General features: G+C 44.3%; 1 long non-coding RNA gene across 1 annotated transcript; it reads left to right on the top strand.

Annotated features, from left to right (window-relative positions):
- Positions 1–593: 593 nt before the first annotated feature.
- LOC146344124 (uncharacterized) lies at positions 594–23164 on the top strand. The gene is made up of 3 exons (XR_014792583.1): positions 594–715; positions 6399–6578; positions 21212–23164. It is a non-coding gene; the product is annotated as an uncharacterized LOC146344124 (long non-coding RNA).
- The last annotated feature ends 1516 nt before the right edge of the window (positions 23165–24680 follow it).

Raw genomic sequence — 24680 nt, 5'->3', positions numbered from 1 at the left:
TAATGTATTATAATTATGGTGATTGTATTTGTTTTGTGAAACACTTTGAGCACAATGTATTGTGGAAGATGTGGAATACAAATCAATTGGCTATGACTATCTTTTGAAACCAGCGGATATTTTCAAAACAGGTGAGACCTTCAACAAAGTGTTGCAGTGTGGATTGCTTGGGTTCAGGACTCCAGCCAGCCAGCCTTTTTTCAAGATACTCCACTCAATTCCCCCTTCACTCACCCATTCCCCCTTCTGTCCATCCCCACAGTCAGTCAGCATCCCATACCCACCAAGCATGCTCAGTCTTCATTTAGTGCCTTCTTTCCCCCATAAAGATATTTTGACTTATGTAAACTTTGGGATTCCCCCAAGCCTGTTGATACCTCCTTCTTATATGTGGCTGATGCCACTGTGGCTACATAAAACTCTACACTCAGAGAATGTGTTTGCTGTTAGTATATATCAGGGGTGCACAATCCACACTCCCAAGACCCTCACACAGCTCCCACTGCTGAAAACATCACCAGTCTCTCTACCATTTTACAGCATCTTCTTGCTTCTGGGAGGACCTTCTAGGACTGGCACTCTCATGCCTCTCTATATCAGGAACCATAGAGTCCACAGAGAGCAGATTCCAGTTTCTCTCTGCCTGCTAATTCTGTACGCTAGTGAATGTTGCTGCTGGTGCTGCCAGAACACACAGAGAGAAGTGCAGTTTTAAGTAAGAGCAGAACTTAGTAGTGAAGCAGAGGGTTGTCTGGGGAGGTAACATTAGTTAACATCAATTAACTTGGGATGGAGGGATGTATTTTAATTATGAAACCTGTGGGGGTGTATTAGGAAAAGCTATCTACAGGAGGAATCAGATGAAATGAACAGCAAATAACTGGGGAAATGCTATTATATCACCTGATTGGGGTGGATGGTGGAGGGATGCATTTTTAATTATAAAAATGGAGGGGGTTTGATGAAATGCTATGCACAGCAAAATCAGGTGAGATCAGTAACATAACATGGAAAATAAATGAGATTGCTTACTTAGGATACCGGTGTAAGCACATTTTTAGAAGGAATGATGAATTCTTTTACTTTGGATACCAATGTAACAACACATTCTAGAGGGAATAATTAATTCCTTTCCTCATTACTTATTACGAAAATGAATAATGTGTTACTGCCATTTTGACTCTGGCCATGCCCCTTTTTCCTATGTGAGCTCCCGGTAGGACACTCAACACCCCATGTAGTCTTGGACCCAAAAAAGTATAAGCAATCCTGGTATATTCTGGATGCAAATATCTATGCTGGCTCTGGACTGGTAAAGTCAACCAAAATGTGGAAAGTAGTTTTGACACAGCTGTAATTCTGATACTCTGTTCTGGACTGCCTACAATATAAGCAATTGGTTTTCTAAATGCCTACTTGTTAGATCATGAGAACCAGAAAGACAGAGGCCATTTGAAGAATGTACTTAATGCATTTCTAGTCAGAAGAGATATGAGTGTAAAATAGCACCTCTGCATTCAATATTTGTTTCCTTTCTACATTCATCATCACTTCCAGCTTTTTCCAAGGACAAAATTATTCTTACTTTTTACAGTCTCTTGCATTAGGGAGCCAACAGAAGAGATGTGCCTGAATTAGACAATTGGAGATAACAGAATAGGTTATTTTCTCTTTGATGTACCTACAAACAAAAGTATCAGCTGATGCCCAACTACATTGCCAGTTATGCCTGTGAAAGTCATGCAGGGGAACCATAACTCAAGAAATACGTTCCCCTGGCAAATCATTATTGCTTTTTGGTTATATAAGACACAAAATGCTCCATGTAACTGTGATTTTAGGGAGAGATTATAGGAATGCAGGTAGGAAAAAATACTAGTAAGATATGCCTTGAGTTCTGCAAGGATAGATATGTATCAGCCCAGAGTTTATTAATAATCCCCAGAACTTAAAATTCCAAAACTAAATATTTGATCCCATACAACAAGGGGAAAAGAAGCTCAAAATGAGCGATCCTGCAGGTGAGTGGGTGGGAAGATATAAAGGCAGAGGAACTGCTTTATCTGGGCTCAGAAGTGAGGGAGGAACAGCATTTGTATTTCTGTTTCCCCTCCCCATCAGAGGGGTTTTGTTTATTTTTTATGAATCCTTTCCCAATGGTTTCAATGCGAGGGGATTCATCTAAGACTGTTCCAGGGCTGGTGTAGCTCTGCAACTGCTTTGTGGGGTGGAGTCTGGGGACCTTCTAGCAGCCTCCCAGCACACCTCCTTTCCTCCTTCTATGATGTTGGAGATCTAGGGTCAAAATTCCATTACTTGCATAGCGTGTCACTGAGGATTTTTCTTTTTACTACTCTAGAGTAAGTATGTGTGGCCCTGATTCAGACTAGGACCAATATGCACCAGGAGGGGAGCATTAAACCTTCTCCCCTTTGCAATGATTTTCCCCAAAATTCCCACACACATGGGAGGGTTTTGTTTTTTTAAAAAAGGGGGGGAAAGTATCAATTGGCATCTTTTTTTAACCACCTTGTGGGAGGAGGGCTGTTCCAGGAAAAAAAATTGTGGGGGCAATTTAATCCTCCCCTTCTGATAAGTGGTGGCCCCAGTCTGAATCAAAGAAAACCACATTTGCTCTAGAGTAAAAAAGAGAGAGAGATTATCATCATTTATTTATGTATGTTATTATTTATTACGTTTATATCCCACCTTTTTTCCTCCTTAAGGAACCCAAGGTGGCATTCATAATCCTCCTCATCCATTTTATCCTCACAACACCAATGCTGTGAGGTGGGATGGGCTGAGAGTCTGTGGCTGGCCCAAAGTCACCCCCTGAGCTTCCATGGCTGAGTGGGGACTGGAACTCAGATCTCCTGACTCCAAGTCCAACACTCTAGCCACTACACCTCACTGGCTTTTCAGCTACATCCTATGCAGTTAACGTAATGTGTAGTTTGAGTCAGAAGTGAATCAGCCATGGAGGTTTCTGCAGTGGCTGGGAGGGGTTCTAAGGTTGGATTTTCCCCTTCAGGGGTGGACCTCTTTCAAAGGAGGAGATCTAACATATCCTTAGGCCTCTGGGGTGCCCTCCCAGAGATCACAGGATTACATCTTACATAAAACAAATTAGAAGTATTTTCCAGATTTCAATTCATTTGATTATTGTATTTTTAGCAACCAGCTATCATTCAATTTCAATACATTCAGAACAGTCAAAATATTCTATGTGAAGTCTGAATTCAAAATAAAATCAAACATACTAGAATATATAACATGTATATGAAAAAAATACAAAATGGAGAGAGAGTACATACAAATGGATGCACTAGATCAAATTAGAGTGCAATCCTATGCATGTTTAGACAGAAAAAAGTCCTACAACTCCCAGCATGGCCCAGCATGGAATACTGTGTACAGTTTAGGTCTGGTCATCACACCTAAAATAAAGATATTGTACAGTTGGGAAAAATGCAGAAAAGGGCATTGATCATAAAATGATCAAGGAGCTGGAGTATTTCCCCTATGAAGGAAGTTTACGACAGCTGGGATTGTTTAGCTTGCAGAAAAGGCGAGTAAGGGGAGAGAAGACAGAGGTGTACAAAATCATGCATGGTGTGGACAATGTGGATAGTGAGACATTTTTCTCCCTCTCTCATAATACTAGAACCCAGGGTCATCCCATGAAGCTGATTGGTGGGAGGTTCAGGACAGATTAAAGGAAGCACTTCTACAGTTAAACCACAAGACGTAGTAGTGGAATTCGCTATCACAAGACGTAGTGATGCCACCAATTTGGATGGCTTTAAAAGGGGGTTAGACAAATTCGTGGAGGAGAAGGCTATAGCCTATCAATAGTTACTAGTTCTGCTGGCTATATGCTACCTCCAGTATCAGAGGCAGTTTGCCTTTGTACACCAGTTCCTGGAGAACATGGGTGATAGAGTGCTGGACTCATGTCCTGCTTGTGTGTTTCCTGCGGGCAGTTGGCTGGCCATGGTGTGAACAGAATACTAGACTAGATGAACCCTTGGCCTGATCCAGCTTGGGTCTCCTTATGTTCTTATATTCTTAACCTGGTACGTTCCTGATGTTTTGGACTGCAACTCCCATCATCTCTGATCATTGGCCATACTGTCTGGGCTGATGGGTGTTGTGATCCAAAACATCTGGAGGGCACCAGGTTGGGGAAGGCTATTATAAAGCTTGGCCTGCCTGATAATGCTGTAGGCCCATCCCAAACTTGGGATCTTAAAGGACCATTGTGTTATTCAGTGGTCTTTTGGACTTAAGACAAGGGGCTGTTGGGCCTGCACTAGGGAAAGAATCCTCTGACTCTGATGAGTCAGGTAGAGTCATATCTTCTAGTCTGGAAGGACCATGTAGAGGGGATGGAGATACTTTGTCCAGGTCATCCTCTGAGCTGGTGGGAGAGTCAAGACCTTGAACATGAGCCAAATGTCTTTATGCATCTAAAGTTATCTAACTAAAAATTCAGTGAGCCTAAAACTGGAATAACAAGCACAGTAAAAAAATAAACCTCTATAAGATTTTATTTCTTTGATTCAAGTGCTGACTCATGCTTTGTGGGAAGATTGCTTTCATTTCTCTAGCTCTGGGCAATGAAACTTAGAGAACATATCTTACAGTGCTGAAACATTGTCACTGAAAGTAGGTGTTACAATCCAAATGTCACTGCTGTGGGTCCATCTCACACACTTTTCATTCTCAGATCTGCTTTGGTCTGACTGTCTGGAAGTGGACTGAAGTGAAATCGTTGGGACTTACTTTGACATAAAGCAAAATGTGTCAGGTGCTGCAGGACTTGCCCCTGTGGATCAAGCAATTCCCCCTCCCCGCCCTTCCATCACTAGGGCTGCTGGTTGGAGGAGAAAACTGCAGGCAGTTTAAGCCAGGAAACAATCAGTCCAGCCCATAATCTTCCATCCTGTCCTAGAAATCAGGTGATATTAGAGAACCAATCCCATGACGCTGACTGCTATAAAGCTCTTAGAGCTGCCGCACTTTCTCAGTATGGGCAACTTGTCTCTGAGGAAGGTTACCAGGCTATCTCTGCTTCCAGACTGCATCACCTCCCTCCTATCTACCACCTATCTCTCTGTCCCAGGTACTTACAGTAGCCTTTGTGCCTGACAGTGTAATTAGGAGGTAAGACACCTGTTGTTCTCCTAAGGTTGCAAGAGGAAAAGAGATTGTCAAATAAGATGAATACTTTGGCTGAACTGGCTTGTGGGCAAGGCTGATCAGCTTTGTTCTTCCCACTTCTTCTTCCAAGGCCTCTTTCCTCCTTATGAATTAGTGCTAAAAACCTGCAGCCATATTGTCATCTGTCATCACAGGGCTTCCAGGAACCAGAAGCCAGAAAGGCCATTAGTGTCAAACGAGTGAGTTTGTATTTTGTCCCCGGCTCCTATTTCCAAGAAATTAGTATAGGATCTAAAAGGAAATGAATGTTCTGCTTATATTGTGAACAGTCCAGCAAACACTTGGGTGTTATACTTTAGCTCAAATTTCTGTCTGGATAGAGCACTGACAGGATCGGTGTCCTTAAAGCAGCAGAAAGCATGCTTTATCTTCTACTCATTCAGCTGAAACCGCAGCTACTGCTGTTGCTGACATTTCTTTTCATTCATTTGTGCCTCTTACTTTTCATCAAGTCTTCTACTGTTTTGCTCATCACCCGTAATAATATCGCTGTATATGCACATCAGGGATTCTGAGCTATATCATGCTCTATTTCTCTATCTTTTTAAAAAAATTAACAGTGAGAGCCTTTCCCTGCTCCCACCCACCCACCCACCCAATGGTTTTCTGTATGCCTACCTTCTGGATCACATGGTAAAATATGTTTTCCCCCCTGGATTAATAATGCCTAGCAATGGATTGCTGTCGATAAGTCTTTCATAAACATTTCTTAACACACATTGGTTGAGGTTGTGGGATCATCATCACCTTCTGGCCTTTCATAAAGTCCTACCAATAACAATATGATTGCTCGCTTATCAGGAGGCATGCAAGGTATTAAAATCTCTAAGAGGATGCTTAGAATAGTTTTATAAATATTGCTGACTGCATCAAACTGCAGTCTTGCTATTTTTAAGTTCTCTGCCAAGAACTGCCGATGGTATGACAAAATGCGAAAGACGATATGAGATTGCAAATTCCCATTCAGAAAGATATTATATTTTTAATAATTAATTACTAGCTCCTCGGCTTCTCTCCTGTAACTCTTCTTGCCTTCCCTCCTTTACATTTTAATGAAATGAAATTTTCTAGTATTTGCCCTGGCTGCCTTTTGTTGGGGCTGTTGGATTCTATTCTATGCTGCTACCTTGGTTCATTCTGTCACTGACATTCAAATTTATGTTTTCCTGCTATAGATAATGTCAGCCTCTACCAAGGATGCCCCTGGTGAAGGATATGGGAGGAAAGATGGAGAAAGATGGAGGTGCAGGACAAAAGTCAGTGCCGAATACAAGAATACTTGTTGGAAAGAAAAGTGCCAAGGCAGGGGGAAGATGTACTACTTACAGTGCCATCTGAGGTATGTCTACTGAAAGGTAAGTAATGGGACTTACTCTCATACAAGTGTGTACAGGATTGCTTTTTTAATTTTTTATTGTATGCATTGTTTCTAGCCCATTTTATTGTGTGAGCTGCCCTGAGAAGTTTCTGTTATACATATCAGTAAAATAAATAAAAAAATAAGGCACAATCCTATGCATGTTTAGATGGGAAAAAAGTCTGACAACACCCAGAATTCCCCAGTCCCCCTTGCTGGCTGAGGAATGCTAGAAGTTGTAGGACATTTTCTGCCTAAACATGCATAGGATTGCATGTCCTTAAATAAATAAGGACATTTACTTTATATTGTATGGATCATGCCAGGCCATATGATCCAAAATATACTTTTACTTGTGATCTAATAGTGTGAGATCTATTAAGTACTTTATTGGACATATACAAAAGACAATATGTGCAGCCCGCTGTACTCTCATAAACTGTATCTAGAACCACTGTGTTTGTCAATATGATACCAAAGCTGCAATTTGTAAGACAAGGTCAAAAGGAAGATGGAACACACTGACTGGACGTTAAACAGGCCGCTGCTTTATTTTGGGTGTTTCCAGAAAGTTAAGTGCTCACTAAGTGCAGGTAAGTGAGTCAGACAGCCATAACAAGTATCCAACCCTCAAATTCTGCCCCAGTTCTCCAGACGGCATCACCAGCATCTTAGGACCAGGCCCGAAGCTGTGGTCCCCTGTACCACTGCGTGTGCAGGGGATCCATTTTTTTTAGAATTTGCGCTGACTTAAGAGGATAGCTGTGTATGATCCTCAGTTCTCAAATGCGGAATTGTAAACTTTTCATGAACTTTCCTAAAGACAAAATGGATCCATTCCCCATATTGAACCGTTTCAGTCCTTCAGAGGAATGGTTCCACCTGTTCTGGTTCAGCCTGCCTTGGTATCTGAATTCAAAACTGCCCTCCATTCTTTTCCCATCCCACATTGTACCCAGGCCTAAGCTGTGTGACAAACATAGAACAGCATGGCAAAAGGCGAGCAGTAAGAGCAAAATCAATGAGTACATAATCCCCATCCCACCCCATGTGTTTTAGAAGCCCAGAGAGGCAAAAGGAAGGCAAAACAACCTAAACCAACTGTGACAGCCAGGAAAAATTCCTTCCCAGTCCAGGAAACCATCAGTGATCAGGCCATATTTAAGGGTGGAAAGTGCACTCCCCCTAAAATGTATGTAGTTTGGGGGGCACTTATGAATCCATCACTGTCATTAGAGGCTGAAGCAGCCTCTGTGGCATGGACTGCCTTTTACCAGCTTTGGCTGGTATCCCAGCTATGCCTATGACTCTATCTGGAGATGTATAGCCAGGCTGCAGTGCCCTGGTAACCTCTTGTTTGGACTATTGCAATGTGCTGTAAATGCGGCTGTCTTTAAAGATGGTCCAGAAACTTCAGCTAATGCAACATATGGTTGCAAGAATTCTAACTGGGACCAGGTGCTATGATCATATTACACCAGTCCTCTCTCGGCTGCCCTGTGTCCCAGTTTCTTTCTGGGCCCAGTTCAAAGTGCTAGTTTTGACTTAAAAAGCTCTACACAGCTTAGGGCCTCAGTACCTGATGGAATGCCTCCTCCCATATGTGCCTGCCTTTACTGAAGGTCATCTACAGAAGCCCGAATTCAAGTGCCCCCTCATTCTGAGGCTTGAAAGGTGGCAGCAAGAGAGAGGGCTTTTTTGGTGATGGCCCCCAGCTCTGAAATGCTCTCCCAGGAAAGCTTCTCTGGTGTCCACTATCCACACTACTAACTTGGTGGTGACCGGCTAAGACTTTCCTGTTCCCCCAAGCTTTTAAAGTCTTTTTGAAATATTTAGTCTGTTTGAATGTTATTATCCTAATCCCTGCAATGTGGTTTTATCTCCTGTATCTGATATTGCATTTTATGCTGTGTTGGCACATATATTCATTTTACATTGTTGCTTTTATTGCAGTTTTACCATTATTATTGTTGTCGTTGTTGCTATTTTGTAGTAGTAGTAAAATGCCTAGAGAATTTGTTTTATGCGGTGTTGAATAAATTCATTACATAAATAAACTTTATTTTTATTGATATGTCTTGGGACCTCGGAACCTGATGGAACATGCCCTCCCATATGTATCTGCCCTTCCAATTTCAGCTGCATTAAAATCTGGGGGGGGGGGAGTTGTTTAAGAAAAAAAAACCCACAGTAATCACTTTCTACCAGGGAAAACAACTCCCCCTACCCCACCTGTTATGCCCAACTATAATAGACCAGAGTGGGGCCATATTGGAACCGAGCAAAGGCTGGGCCTGAGGTGTCTCCACTGTGGAATTTTTGAGTGTGTACATGACCACCCCACCCTCTTTCTTTCTGAAAAACACAAGACCTGCAAGGTTCTGAGAAGCAGTTTGCCTAATGAGCAAGTGTTTCTATATGAGCCAGTCAGACAGGAAACTGCCTGTATGTCACCATCCACCTAGACAAACCATCCAATGCTCTAAGAACCTGTGGTTAAGCTAGATTTCCTTCTGAGTAAACAAGCATTCTGCTGTGTGATCAATTTGCTAAGAAAAGCCAGCTGCGTCTAGCATGCTTTGAGGAGTTCTTGCACCTTGCAGAAGGTGAGCGCCTTCCAGTGGAGCATCATTTCTCTTTCTCAATAAAGGCACGTTGTATCTGAAAGTGTCTTCAAGAGTTGGGGCCAGGACACACCCCAAAAGGATAAAAAAATGAAACAGAAAGTTCCTTCTCCAGACAGCGGCTGTGGCACTCCATGCCTGTGTGGTGTTGTGCATAGAATATTAGACTGGGATTCGGGCAATCTGGGTCTAAGTGTTCACTTGGCTCACTGACTGACTTTGGGGCACTCACTGACTCTCGGCCTAACCTACCTCACAGGGTTGTTGTGAGGAAAAAATGGAGAGAATAAGGATTATGTAAGCAACCTTGGGTTACTACAGCTTCAGTCATTGGCTAAAAACACCAAAGGCAGGAGCAGGCTATTTTTGCTTACAAAACAAATGGGCAGAATAATCACTGAATGATCTGCCTTATATCTCAGGTCCTACAAAGACTAGAGACTTGCTTAAAAAAAATGAAAGCAGAAATGAATCGGCCTCATCCAAGTGGGGGGGGGGAGGGACCCCTGCAGTGGCTCCATTTCCCAAGGGCAGAACTCTGACCTCAAGAAGGGAGATACAGGTATGTGTTGGAAATGTGAGGGTGGACAGGGAGGAGATGGTGGAAATCCAAAGGATCCCAAGTCCTCTCAGCTTGCCTTCTACCTAGGAAAACATTTAGACATCTAGGGCACAATCCTATGCATGTTTAGACAGAAATGAGTCCTACAACTGAGTTGTAGGACTCATTTCTGTCTAAACATGCATAGGATTGTGCTCCTAGAGGTCTGAATGTTTCTCCGTCCATGGACAGAGGAAAAATACAAGGCGCCCCACCTCCCCCTGACTTCCGTCCTCTCCATTCTTGCTGACAGAGCATAGGAAGAAGTGGAGCTGCTTGATTGGTGACTCTGCTCAGAGAGCATAGGATTGCCCCATTAGGGAGCAATCCTATGGCCCCAGACACTGTCTAGAGGGCCATGGGATGTTTCATTTTGTGGGATCTGAGGTCGGAACCAGGGCTCCAACTGGGGGAGTTGCTAGGTTCTTAAAAGATCTGGGACACAGGCCCATAACACAAATAGTGCATACACACACACACGTCTAAGCTCACGTCTAATATATATGTGTATGTGGTGTGTGCATGCGGTGTTCTTGTGTGTGTGTGTATAGATTACATACTGTACATACATAAGAAGTATGCACTGACCCCCCCCCCCACTTCAACTCAGACCCTGATTCAGTGTTTTGGAAAACATCCCACTTCTGCTCTGGCCAATTTGTATTAGGACCACTTCAGCTCCGCACCAAACCTGAGTCAACGTTTGGAAAAATGAATCTTGATGCTTCCTGTTGACTTGCTGTTGTTGTTCAGTCATTCAGTCGTGTCCGACTCCTCGTGACCCCATGGACCATAGCACGCCAGGCCTTCCTGTCCTCCGCTCTCTCCCACAGTGTGCTCAAGTTCATATTCATTGCATCGGTGATGCTATCTAGCCATCTCATCCTCTGCCGTCCCCGTCTCCTTTTGCCTTCAGTCTTTCCCAGCATCAGGGTCTTTTCCAGGGAGTTTTCTCTTCGCATTAGGTGGCCAAAATATTGGAGCTTCAGCTTCAGTATCTGTCCTTCCAATGGGAAATTAGAAAAAAAAAACCTATAATTTCTTTTTTCTTGGTCAGAACTGGATGATAATTTCAGGCATAGTAGCCACCTAGAAGGGGATTACACCTTCCCAATGTCAGAAAAATAAGTGCAGGTAGGGATGTTGGAGAATTCTGCCACGGACTCCAGTGAGGCTAGATTCTTTAGAATCCGGACCCCCAGAGTCCTTGGCGGAATGGACTACCCCCCTGCCACCCCCTGAGATCTCCGGAACAGACCTACCTGGCGGCAGCTCCGGCAATGGCTCCGAATCGTCTTCCAGGCTGCTGCGGCTGCAAATGGCGGCCGTCATAGCCGCCACCATTTGCGTCCCTGCTTTAGCTGTGATAGGCTATGTATATATATACGTAGCCTATCATGGCCTAGCGTAGGGATGCAAATGGCGTCCCCTACGCTGGGCACCATTTGCATCCGCAGCAGCCCAGCAGTGGATGGAGGCCCCGCTGCAGATTGGCCTGGCTGGCAGCTCTGCAGGTTGGCCACGGAGCGGAGCCAGCTGGGCACGATTCCGGGGTGAGGACCGGATTGCCTCCCCTGCCTGTGCAACTCAGCAGAGCCAGTTAAGTGGGATTTCATACATCCCTAGGTGCAGGGTTTATATTTTGATTTTCTTTTAAAGGGAGCTGCCAATAACATTTTTATTCCTTGGAAGAAATGGATAAAAATTTCAGCAATGAAAAAATTCATTGCCCTATCAGAGAAGATCATGTCTGTCAAATTTCAGGATGATAGCCACATGGGTTTTTGTGCAAGGGTGGCCTTGACATTTTGAGGCCTCCAAAAGAGGACATACTTATCTCCCTATGTTTCTTGTGGACCATTGTTCTGAGAATTAAGGACAGCCTAGCCGTGTCCATAAATAAGAAACCAGCAAAGTTTCAAAAGAATAGGTGCAGCAGTTCATGTGGAAGGGGAGTTCTCCAATTTGGGGGAGGGAGTGATTTGCTTTCCCTTCCAATCACCTCTTCCCCAATAGTCTTTGGGTAAATTTGTAAGAAAATGCACAGGTCATTAGAGGTTTCCCCCAGGCAAGAAATCTGCAAAGTTTCTGAAGGATATACATGCATGCAAATTTAGAATGACTAGAATTTATTTACATTTCACCAAGTTAGTAACAGGGGAACATGGGTGGGAAGGTGATACAGCACTCATGTCCTGCTTGTGAGTTTCCCGTGGGCATCTAGTTGGCCACTGTGTGAACAGAATGCTGGACTAGATGGACCTTGGTCTGATGCAGCATGGCTCTTCCTATGTTCTTAAATATAGAGTGCCTCTGAGCATGTGCAGAATGTTTTTCTTTCACCACTGGGCACTTAGATTCTCCCCCTACCAATTCTATTCCCCTCCATGCAACCATCCCTCCTCGTCCTACCATCCTCCAGCAACTCTTCATCAAAACAGATGTCTTGTTTCATGCAACTCCTCTCTACCTCCTCCTTCTTATGCACAAGCTCTCATTGTATCTTCCTCGCCCTAACTTCATTTGTGCCAAGACTTCACCAGGATTCATCCAATGAGTCTGTTTCCAAAACTAGGGCTAAGTTATGGAGAAACTCTGAGCATGGACTAAGTGCCTTTCCCTCACCACTGAAGCTAGAGTTCATGCAAAATAAAACACACACACACAAATGACAAAACATGCATAAGACTGAGCTGAAAGGGTAGTCAGTTCATTAGATGGAATTGGGTAAGCAGCACTATGTTAAGCTCACAGTACCATGCTCACAACTCAGGACTTATTTCTGAGTAATCATGCAGAACATCAAGGTGCAAACCTCCCTGAAAAAGTAACTTGTGCTGGAATTCTATGCACACTTTCCTGAGGGTTGTTGTTCAGTCGTTCAGTCGTGTCCGACTCTTCGTGACCCCATGGACCATAGCACGCCAGGCCTTCCTGTCCTGTGCTCTCTCCCAGAGCGTGCTCAAGTTCATATTCATTGCATCGGTGATGCTATCTAGCCATCTCATCCTCTGCTGTTCCCTTCTCCTTTTGCCTTCAGTCTTTCCCAGCATCAGGGTCTTTTCCAGGGAGTTTTCTCTTCGCATTAGGTGGCCAAAATATTTGAGCTTCAGCTTCAGTATCTGTCCTTCCAATGAGCACTCAGGCTTGATTTCCTTTAGGATGGACTGATTTGACCTCCTTGCAGTCCAGGGGACTCATAAGAGTCTTCTCCAGCACCACAGTTCGAAAGCATCAATTCTTCGGTGCTCAGCCTTCCTTATAGTCCAGCTCTCACAGCCATACATTACTACTGGGAAAACCATAGCTTTGATTATTCGGACCTTTGTCGACAAGGTGATGTCTCTGCTTCTTACTATGCTGTCTAGGTTTGCCATAGCTTTCCTCTCAAGGAGCAAGCATCTTTTAATTTCATGCCTATAGTTACCGTCTGCGGTGATCTTGGAGCCCAAGAAAGTAAAATCTGTCACTGCTTCCATTTCTTCCCCTTCTATATGCCAGGAAGTGATAGGGCCAGATGCCATGATCTTCGGTTTTTTAATGTTGAGTTTCAAACCAGCTTTTGCACTCTCCTCTTTCACCTTCAACAAGAGGCTCTTGAGATCCTCTTCGCTTTCTGCCATTAGGGTGGTATCGTCTGCATATCGGAGGTTATTGATAATTCTCCCAGCAATCTTAATTCCGACCTGTGATTCATCCAAATCGGCATTTCCCATGATGTACTCTGCATATAAGTTAAATAAGCAGGGTGACAATATGCAGCCTTATCGTACTCCTTTCCCAATTTTGAACCACTCGGTTGTTCCATGTCTGGTTCTTACTGTTGCTTCTTGACCCTCATACAGGTTTCTCAGGAGACAGGTAAGGTGGTCTGGTACTCCCATCACTTTAAGAATTTGCCAGTTTGTTGTGATCCACACAATCAAAGGCTTTAGTGTAGTCAATGAAGCAGAAATAGACGTTTTTCTGGAATTCTCATTAAACATAATGGGGCTTCTGAGTAGGCATACATAGAATTGTATAAATGAGCAGCATTTATCTCCCCTCCATTTAAAAAACAAACCAAAAACTCATATTTTTAATTAAAGCTTTCTGTTCATAGGAACATAGGAAGCTGTCTTATACTGAGTCAGACCCTGGGCCCATCTAGCCCAGAATTGTTGACACTGACTGGCAGCAGCAGCTCTCCAGGGTTTCAAGCAGGATTCTTTCCTAGCCCTACCCGGAGGTGCTGGGGATTGAACCTGGGACCTTCTGCATGCCAAGCATGTGCTCCACCACTAAGCCACAGCCCTTCCTATTGCTGGATAATGGCAACTGGCTGTTGGACTCGATGGCCTTGAAGGCCCCTTCCAACCCTACTATTCTATGAACTGACAAAAAAAAAAAAAATAACAGCCTCATATTTGTTTCTCTGTGACCATGTGAACTCACTCTTCTCAAAGACTTGAGTGAGGAGGAGAAAAACCAACCCCCTTGTCTGTTTGTATAAAGTCAGATTTAATTCAGAACTTCTCTTGCCCACTGAGAAGTTTCTTTAAGAATTCCCCAAGATATGCTCTGGGTGAAATAAAGAAGAGGAAGGAAGGAAGGAAGGAAGGAAGGAAGGAAGGAAGGAAGGAAGGAAGGACAGGGGAGAGGAGAGGAGAGGGGAGGGGAGGGGAGGGGAGGGGAGGGGAGGGGAGGGGAGAAGAAGAATGGCAATTGGAAATGAGCATGGGGTTGACGGGTAGAGAGAATTCCTTAAGTGAAGTGGCTCCTTTCAGAGAGGTGATACTTCAGAGGAATTTAGGAGGCTGTGGAGGGTTTGTAAGGATTGCATGTACTAAAATGAACTTTATGAGAGGTGAGGTGGCTGAAGGTTTTTTCTAGCTTTTTTAAAACTGTAGAAGCTATTTAAAATCCCCAGCAGTTTCTTGATCATGATGCCACATAGTCCTAACCTTCTCTTTGGGATTATTTGAGTCCTACAGATATTTAGAAGAAATTAAAGTGGAGGGGGAGAAAGAAGTTTGTGGAGGCTTATTGGATCCTTTGCTGTACTGAAGATACTAAACTTCTGCAGAATCCAAAGGTTCCAGTTTGGGCCAGTAAAATCAGATGCTGTGTGAAATACCAGTATTTCACATGGAGCTCTTTCTCTCCCTCTTCAAAATTTCATTGCAGGCAAGCTCCCAACACTGGGCATGTAAGAGCAAAAAAGTAGGGGGAGAGAGTGTTTTTTGCACCTCAAAAAAACCCTACACCAGAGATTTGGGATAGTGACCTCTTAATGGTCACCTTAAACAACTTCTGATTAGGATCCCTAATCCCCTGGGTGGCTTGATAGTTTTTACGTTTTATTTTAGACTTCGAGAGAAGGAAACTTTACACATGCACAAAAGCCACTGTGCACAAAAGCCACTGTGTCAGGGTGGAAACTCAGCCCATAGAGCCCCAGAGCAGTTCTGATTCTGAGGAAGAGCAACAACCCATGGGAGAGGAGCTCGCTCCTCTCTCACAGGCACAGCGGCAGGGAGGGATTCCTCCTGCCTGCATTCCTGAGAGAGATAGTGACCCTGGCAGGAAGAGAGCAGGGGATGGGGCCTTGCTGGATGCTCGGCGCAGATGCAGGGAGTGGCGCCAGATGGAGGGTGCCGAGAGGAGGCGCTTTGCCTGCTTGGTGCTAAAACAACAGTCACATCCCGAGGACCCAAGGGAAAGAGGGAGGATCTCTCCATAGCCCATAAGTTCAGAGTCTTCCCGCGGTTCACCTTCAAACGGGGACCAGCCTTACCTGGAGCTTAGGCTACTCTGCTATCTTTCCCCAGTGCAGTTTCTGGCTTAGTCGTTGGTAATTAGCATCTGAAAGAGTCATTAAGTAATAAAGGAATAAAGCCTTGGAAAGAATCCTTTTCATCTGTGTTTTGAGTTGGCTATTGGTGGGGACTGCAAGAGGCAGCTAGGGCGCTCCTGACAGCTTGGTCCCCATTCCTCTTTTTTTCCTCTCTCTCTGCTCCTACTGCCTCTGGATGGTGCCATGGACCTGACGGTGCAAGCTCTCATGCAAGAGAACCAGGCTCTTCGTGATCAAGTTGCCCAACTGATGACTGCCGTGCACACTTTCCAAGCTGCTGCTGCTCAACCCCCACTGCCCCTGATTCCCTCCCACTGCAAGTGCCTGGTGGCTCTGCCAGAGAAGTTTTCTGGCGAGAAAGGACTTTTTCAGATTTTCCATGCCCAATCGGAGTTACACATGTGCCTTCGACCTGAGGATTTCCTGATGGAACAGGTTCATGTGGGCTTTATCATTAACCTACTTTCAGGCATAGCAGCTAAATTCGGGGCTTCTTCTCACTAATGACCCCCTACTCGGGGACTATCAAAGTTTCATGACAGCGATGGCCAGATTTTTTGGTGACCCCCTGCACACGCAGACGGCTTCTCGGGAGATTTGCCACCTCAGGCAGGGCAAGGACTCAGTTTCCAGCAACACAACCACCTTTCACTTGCTCATGCAGGATTTACAGTGGAATGATGCCGCGCTGGTGGCTCAGTTTTTGGATGGTTTGAACGACGAGATCTTGGATGAGTTGGCACGCATGCCTAGCCCACCTACTTTGGAGGACCTCATCCAGACCTGCCTCCAGATAGTCAGCTGGAGGGGCACCGGCAGACTCGGCAGGGCACTGGGATTTCCTTCCTCCCATTCCCCCACATTTCCTGCCCCCTTCCCCACCCCCTGCCTCTGCGGTGGGGGCGGAGGAGACCCCGATGCAGCTGGGAGCTACCCGAGCCCCGCTGTCACTGGAGGAACTAGAGCGGCAGTGCACGGAGTGCCAATGTTTTCGGTGCGGAAAACTGGGACATTTTGCCAAAACCTGCCATGCCAGATCAGCAGCCCCATTGCCTCCTCCTCCTCTACTTCCTCCTCCTCCTCCTCCTCCTCCTCCTTGTCTCCAGGCCTGACTAGGGTGCTCCCCAAGCCTGTTGGGGTCTCCAATGTGGGGGGCAGCTCCCCACCAGGTGGGTGCCTTTTGCAACCCCCCCACCCTCCCATCTGTCAGGGTGGAAACTGAGCCAATAGAGCCCCAGAGCAGTTCTGATTCTGAGGAGGAACAGCGATCCGTGGGAGAGGAGCTCGTTCATATCTCACAAGCACAGCAGCTGGCAGAGATTCCTCCTGCCAGCATTCCTGGGATAGATAGTGACCCTGGCAGTGAGAGAGCGCTGGAGGGGGGCTTGCTGGACACTCGGTGCAGATGCAGGGAGTGACGACAGATGGAGGGTGTAGAAAGGAGGCGTAGCGCTCGCTTGGTGCGCAAACAATGGTCGCGTCCCGAGGACCCAAGGGAAAGAGGGAGGATCTCTCCCTAGCCCATAAGTTCAGGGTCTTCCCATGGTTCTCCTTCAAATGGGGACCAACTGCCTTACCTGGAGCTTAGGCTACTCTGCTATCTTTCCCCAGTGCTGTTCCTTGCTTTGTTGCTAGTGATTAGTATCTGAAAGAGTCATAAAGTAATAAAGGAATAAAGTCTTGGAAAGAATTCCTCGTCATCTGTGTCCTGAGTAGGGATGTACGAAACTCACCTTTTTGTGGAATCTTTTGCGGGGGGAGGGATGGGAGGGAGGCGATATGGTCCTCCCCCCCGGAATCCTCGACGGCTGGCTCTGCTCTGCGGCCAGGCCGCAGAGCAGCCGGCCAGGGCCATCCACAGCCGGATTTCCGACCGGAGATGGGCTGCTGCGGATGCAAATGGCAGCCGCCATAGCGGCCGCCATTTGCATCCAGCCAGGCAGCCATGATAGGCTACGTAAGAATTTACATAGCCTATCATGGCTACCCCCCCAAAAAAGAAAACCCAGCGTACGCAAATGGTGGCGGATTCGGAAATGGCCGTCATTTGCGTACGCTGGGTTTTGGGGGGGTGGGGTTAGCTGTGATAGGCTATGTAAATTCTTACATAGCCTATCATGGCTGCAAGGATGGCAATGGCGGCAGCAGCGGCCCGGCCGCGGCCGGCCAGGAGACCAGCTGCCGCTGCCACTGCCGCCGCCGGAACCACCGCCGCCGCCAAATCCACCACATCCGCCCCAGGTAAGTGCCATCCCAGGGAGATTCCGCGGGGGGCAGGGAGGCAGGAGGCCATTCCGCCATGGATTCCAGGCTCATTGGAATCCGTGGTGGAATTCTTTGCCATCCCTGCATTCTGCCCATTTTACCATGTTGAAGGGAAGCTGGCCCCTCTCTGTTTTCCTGCCTAGTAAAGATGGAACTGTACTGTACTTGATCGAAGCCCTATTGAGACACTCGGGAACCATGGGCAATGAAAGCAAAGCAGGGAGGCAGGGTAGTCCCTGCTACATCCACTCCCAGCCTCCACATCTAGATCCAAATTTCTGAATAGAGCCTCTGCACATACAGTGTATACACACAGAGACAATATTCATAATTTAGGATCAAAATGTGTAGGTCAGGAGCAGAGAAAGTGAACATGATACTCCTCCCACTCCTGACATGTTGATTTTCCATGGTCCCCAAATGTCTGGTAATCAATCACTGCTAAGACTAGGAAATCTAGGAGCAGAATTCTCCAGGCAATGCTATTGTCTCACTCCTTGCATAATAATACATTAATGTAGTAACACATAGGCAATGGTTTCTGACATGTTAGCATCTTGAGATGTTTTTATGAGGCAGCCACTTTCCAAAGTTGTCTTGCAACTGAATTTGCTTCACACATAAATGTGACAAGCATGTCTGAAAATATATGGATCAAACAGGTACACCCAGGGAGCCATGACTGACTACTGATCCCTGTTGAATATACACTCCTTAGCTGGGATGCTGGAGAAGTCCACAATGAATTCAAATGAGTTTGGAATTCTATGAATACAGCCTGCCAGACCACTGTAGAATGTGCTTTTTCCAAGTTGTGAACGGTTGTTGTTTTTTTAACTTTGGGGGGATTTGCACAAGTGCACGATTGTGCAAGTGCATGTTAGCACTAATGCATGTTTCCAAAGAGGAACAAAATTCTTGTACATCCCTCCCTCCCCCAATCCAGTTCCATCAATGAATGGATGATGGAATGAAAGACAACCTGACAATCTATAAAACACAGACGGATCAGATTTAACAAAATCCGTACATCCCTATGCAGAAGGCAGATCAAGATCTATAGACAGGCTGACTGATTTACAGTAGGTCTGCAAGGATTTCTAACTCCCCAGAGTTTAATAACGGACCATCAGAATGACTCCCACATTATTCAGCAGTATAATTTCATTATTTAGCAGTATAATGTCAATTTGAAATTATTCTTCTACTGAAATGAAGAGAGCTAGGGGATGGGGTGGAACCAGGAGTGGATTTTTTTCTGTGTGGAAGGACTGTGAGCTCCATTCAGTTCTGTTACTCAGAACAAATTACTGGGCTCAGAATTCTTTAATTCTAAGTGTGTTTATTTCTCATGAGGGCCCAGCTGGCAGATTTCAGAGTTCTAGTAAACAACGAAGTTGATGATCCCAGAAGCCTGGAGTCTTCCTACCCCTTTGCTATAGGAAACCCAGGGTTGCTTCTTCGTAATGTTTGAAATGATGCCTAGTGATGACATTCACTTTGATATTGGCATTATACCTAATGAATCTTATATGCATCATCATCATGTTGTCCAAGACTTGAGGTTCCCCACCACCACACACACACATGGGTGAGCATGTATAGTTTCTTTCTTTCTTTCTTTCTTTCTTTCTTTCTTTCTTTCTTTCTTTCTGGTATTGTATGAAAACTAAAGCATGAAAATCTAGAGCCCAAGTCATCTTTGCCTTCAAACCAGGAATGTCCCAAACTGGGACTCAGTGCCTTGATCCTGAATCTACACAATCATTTTAAACAGGAAAATATCACTATGAATTGCCTTTCCTAGTTATTGTCTCATTGTGAGGATTTTGCACACCCCCTACCTAGTCAGATCAATGCTTGTCCATGTGCTGGTGAAAGTTGGGGTATGATCCATTCCTGTGTGGCACAGTTCATTATATGAAAGGGTTGGCCCAGGGCTCAATGAAATGAAATTACTCCCCGGCCAGCCCTCAATAAATGGGTGGGTGCACTGGTGTACTGGCCATTGCACAAACTGGGAGGCCTGTGTCTGTCTTCCTTATATTCATCTATTCTTGTAATTCTTTTCTCCAGGGCCCTGGTTTGTCAGTGGCTGAAGCCCCCTACCTACATACTAATGACCAGTTGAGGAGGGGGAAAATGTGGAAAGGGTTCTATCGTGCCCTGTGCCAGTCCCTCCCTATGATATTCTTTCACTCACCAGTGAAGACAGATGCCAGAGTCTTTACTAGGTGAAAGGATTATTTGTTATGTTCACAGCATGCATATCTACCTTGTGTGCTCTGTCCTGAGTTTCTATGAAGTTGTGCTACATTTGCCCAGAGACCTTCCTGGCTTCTGTTTCTTTGCTTGGAGCCCCACCTTTCCTGTGCATGTGAGTTTTTCCTTTAAATCTAACAATGCTTCTTAAAGCGATCTCACTACACTCCCCATGTGAGCACACCAGGAGTGGCTCCAGGTTTTTGAGGGCCCTTGGGCAAGACACCCCCAATAGGTCTCCTCCCTCAGTGAGTCTACCTCCTCACCATCATTCTCACCAGCTGCTTCTGCTCCTCATCCTCTTTCTCTTCATTGCTACAACTTGCTTGTTTGATAGGCAGAGAACCAGGGAGCAAGCAGGCAGTGGTATCTACTGCTCCTTCTTTTCACCACCACCATTGTCTGAGCCAGAATGAGAGGCAGGGTAACAAGCAGATTGCTATGGTGAAGAGGAGGAACAAATAAAGGGGCTGTTGTTAGTGGGCCCAGCCATGCCTATCTTTGATGCCAGCCCTGGGCACACCACACAGGGATGGATCATGCTCTTAGTTTGCAGTTCTTTTCTAGGATGTTTTCTTTGAAGACCTTTTACACTTGCTAGCATACTTCAGATAAGACAGCCTTAATAACTTGTGGTTTATATACAAATGAAGTAGATTTTTAATCAGCTGGCATAATATTATGCTAGTAGGTAAGTACATGCATAAACACAGTCATTAATGTAGAAATTACATGGTTCAACTATCAGGTGCTTTATATGGCTTCTTTTCCACTCCTTATGCGAAGGAAGCTTTCTCAGCCCAAGAAGGCAAGTGGTTTCTTCAGCTTAGATGATGGCGAAAAGGAGGAATCAAAGAATGAAGTGTGATAGCAGAATTGTGCAATGTATTAAAGAGCATGTGCTTAACCTCTTGAATCCATAACTCTGTAATATGCAATCTAGATATGATTGGCAGGAACGTGTAATAACTAAACTGTGAAATTGAGTTGCACAGTGCCCAAAGTCAAATGCTTCCAACAAAATGAACTCTTTGACTTCAAAGGAGGTGCACGTTGAAAGAACACAAAAGCAGCCACGGTCAAAGACTACCCCATTACTGAAGACACACCAGGCCAAGACAGTAGGAGGTTATGAATTGCTTCAGCAAGAGAGATATCAAAGTTAGTGACCTACATTTGAATATATCTCTTTTCTACAGTACAATGTGACTGTCTTTAGAAAAATTGCTGTGTGTACTTAAATTCACATTTATGGAACCAATATGTCTTTTAGTAGGGGTGGCCAGGGCGAATTTTGCAAATTTCACTTGGTACCACATCGTGGCTGGCTGGGAGATTGTGATCAACTCTAGGGTGTGGTTTTAGCAAATGGTTCTTGTCAATATACTTGCCATTGACTGTCATGAAATTATGTCACTATTTACATGTATATACATAGCATGTATTTTGCCTGGGGAAAAAAACCCAGTGCATTTCTGGATCCAAAGCCACAATCATTTGTTTAAGTCAGCAACTATAGCTTGAATCCAGACTAAGTTGCACCTAGTTCCCTCTGAAATCAGTGTGACAAATTAGACATTATTTAAGTCCCATTGATTTCAGTTGGAACTGTGTACCTAACAGGGTTGTATTCAGTTTTAGTCCTATGTAGAATAGACCCATTGAAATGAATGGGACTTAAGTTACACTAACATTGAATACAACCCAATGTAATTACACTAAAATATAATACATTTATAATATGTAAAAATATAAATTTCTCATTCCTAACTCCTCCTCTTTTACTGTCAACGATCGAGATGTATTGCCTTTTCAGGATCTGTTATCTGCTATGAAGCTTTGATTCTTATGGCTTTGGGTCCTTGTTGTTCATGGAACAAAAAAGGGGAATTTGTCTTCCTCTACAGGACTCATTTCAGATGTTGTTCATGCTACTCAGCTTTGACAGATATGTTCTTTGGAACTCTGCTGAATCTCCAAGTAGTGCCAACCTTTTGTTCAGAGCATCTCAACTTCAAAACTTTCACCCTTACTTTCTTTGATTTCCCACATTACTGAACCTCCAGATCTGAAACATAAAAGTATGCATGTCTACATTAACATATTTAGAAACAGACTGAGATTGATATTGAATCCTGACTCCCTTCATATGACCTCTGCCTCATAGTCCTTTGCTGGTATTGTATGACTACCTCTGGGAACTCTTGCTAAAGATTACTCAACGATTTTACAGCAGTGTTTGTTTTTGTTCTCTCATACTGTAGATGATCTTTTGTATAGACTCTGATTTCTGTGCAACAAGGCAAAAAAGAAAAAGAAAGAACGAAGAAAACCAGAGGTGATTTCAGAGGTGCTTTAGGAAACTTTAGTCAAGGAAAAAAAGAAAGAAAAAGAAATGGTTCAGTATCTTTATTTAGACTGTGCATCGTTTTGAGTGCTGAGTGAATAACATGATTCATAAATTAAAAAATTAACACTTGCACAATTAAACTCCATTTGGAATACATAATACCACACTCTATTCTGATTGAAACTATAATTTCAGATCCCTAAAAAATGAAGATCCATGTGGAGCATGTTGGAAAGTTATGTGACTGTTGAGCCTAACGTTAAATGGATGTAATGTGCTATCAGTCTCAGGTTAATTCAGTTCTACATTGGTGGTTTATAAGCGGACAGATGTTCATCTAGCAGACATCCCCTTCTCACAGGCCAAATGTGAGAGGCAGTGTAGCATAGTGGTTAGGGAGGTTCAAATTCCCATTTAGTCTTGGCCAAGACTTTGGAAGTCACTCCCTCAGCTTAACATACCTCACAAGGTTGTTGTAAGGCTCAAATAGGGAGATTTGAGGAGCCATGTATATCACCCTGAACTCCTTGTAGGAAGGGTGGATTAAAAGTATTGATTGATTGATTGATTGATTTAAAAAATTCATTTCACATTTGTTCTTTACCTGCCCAACCCCACCCAGAACACTGGCATCAGCTCTGAGCTCAAAAAAAAAATGACCTGCACTTCCAACTGAGTGTATAAGCAACTGTTTTCTGTATACTGTACTGTTGTGTTTTGGATGTCTCTGTGTGAAATATACTAACAGATCAGTTTAGAGTTTGAGCTTTTATTTTTAAATAAGTTTTTGATTGCTTCTGAACTGTATACACCAGGAGTGCAAAGCCTCAGGCCTGGGGCAAAATACAGCCCTAATAGGGTCTCAATCCAGCCCTCCAGAGTTCCCCAAATGGTTAAAAAAAAAAAAAAAAACCTTTCCCTTAACCCACTCTGCTTACACTGACCACCAATCATTTGGTGCTCTTTTGTGAAATGTGAACCCCCCCCCCCCCCGCATTCTAAAAGGTTAAAATGCCTCTCCAAAGGTTTAGTTACTGGCAACAAGAACTTTATGTTCATATGCTGGTACTTTTGGTATTTTGGACATACCCCTTTTCCTTTAGCCCTACCCATCACTAGAATGCAGCCTCCAAGAGCTTCTCCAAAATGGGATTTGGCCCTTGGTATACCCAGACCAATGAATCTGAGAAAAGAAAACCTACTTCTTAGCAAAATAAAAATTTGTGAAGTAGTGTGTGCACACACATGCATGTGAGTGGACCCACGTTCACCATTGCCACCCTGAAAGAGACCCTCCTGTAATAATGTTATGTGGCTGCACTGAACGGAATGACTGAATATGAATTTATATATTGAGCATTTTGAGGATAACAATGTAAACAGAGATGCTGGTGCCAAGTTAAATACATTTCTGCTGTGTGGCAAAGCTGTGTTCCTGTAGTGCTTGAGGAGAAAAGGCATCTGAAGTTGATAGTAGAGGACATAGTGATGGATCTCAAGTTCATAAAAAGTGCAAGCCTATGGGGTTTATTGTAGTTTCAAGGTCTGATGTATTCCATCTGCAGTTACATGCCACCTGAGTGCATGTAAATGCAGATGGAATGAGGCCTACAAACTAACAATATGTCTCTTTGCCATATTCTTGATAAAGTTCTTGGGAACTATCACGGTGCACACTGAGCTCCTTTTTCTAAGGCTTCAGCTCTGCTCAAGAATAATTTAAATAATAGAGATTTCTTCCCACATCCAGTGGAACATGGGAGTACATGCGCCAATTTACCAAAGTAAATTATGCAAGATGTGTAAGTACTAACATAGAAATTTTGGAGCATACCTAAGTATTATAATCAACCCCTTTCCCACACATTCTAATTAAAGCAACATCTTAAGGCTTGTCCAAGAGACCAAGCAGGCCAAGAGATTTCAGATTAAATCTTCTTAGGGCTGTAGATGAAAGAGTTTCCCTGATAAAAATTAGACACTGGAGAACTAGTGTGGTGTAGTGGTTAGAGTGTTGGACTGGGACTCGAGAGATCTGAGTTCTAGTCCCCATTTGACCATGAAGCTCAGTGGGTGACTTTGGGCCAGTCACAGACTCTCAGCCTAGCCTACTTCACAGGGTTGTTGTGAGGATAAAATGGAGAAGAGGAATATGTAAGCCA

The sequence above is a fragment of the Heloderma suspectum genome, chromosome 5 (genome assembly GCF_057233095.1).
Source record: "Heloderma suspectum isolate Gila_16-S chromosome 5, 16-S_ref, whole genome shotgun sequence".
In the NCBI taxonomy this organism is placed as follows: Eukaryota; Metazoa; Chordata; class Lepidosauria; order Squamata; family Helodermatidae; genus Heloderma; species Heloderma suspectum.
Note: the sequence above shows the minus strand (reverse complement) of the source record. Positions and strands in the feature narration are given on the sequence as shown.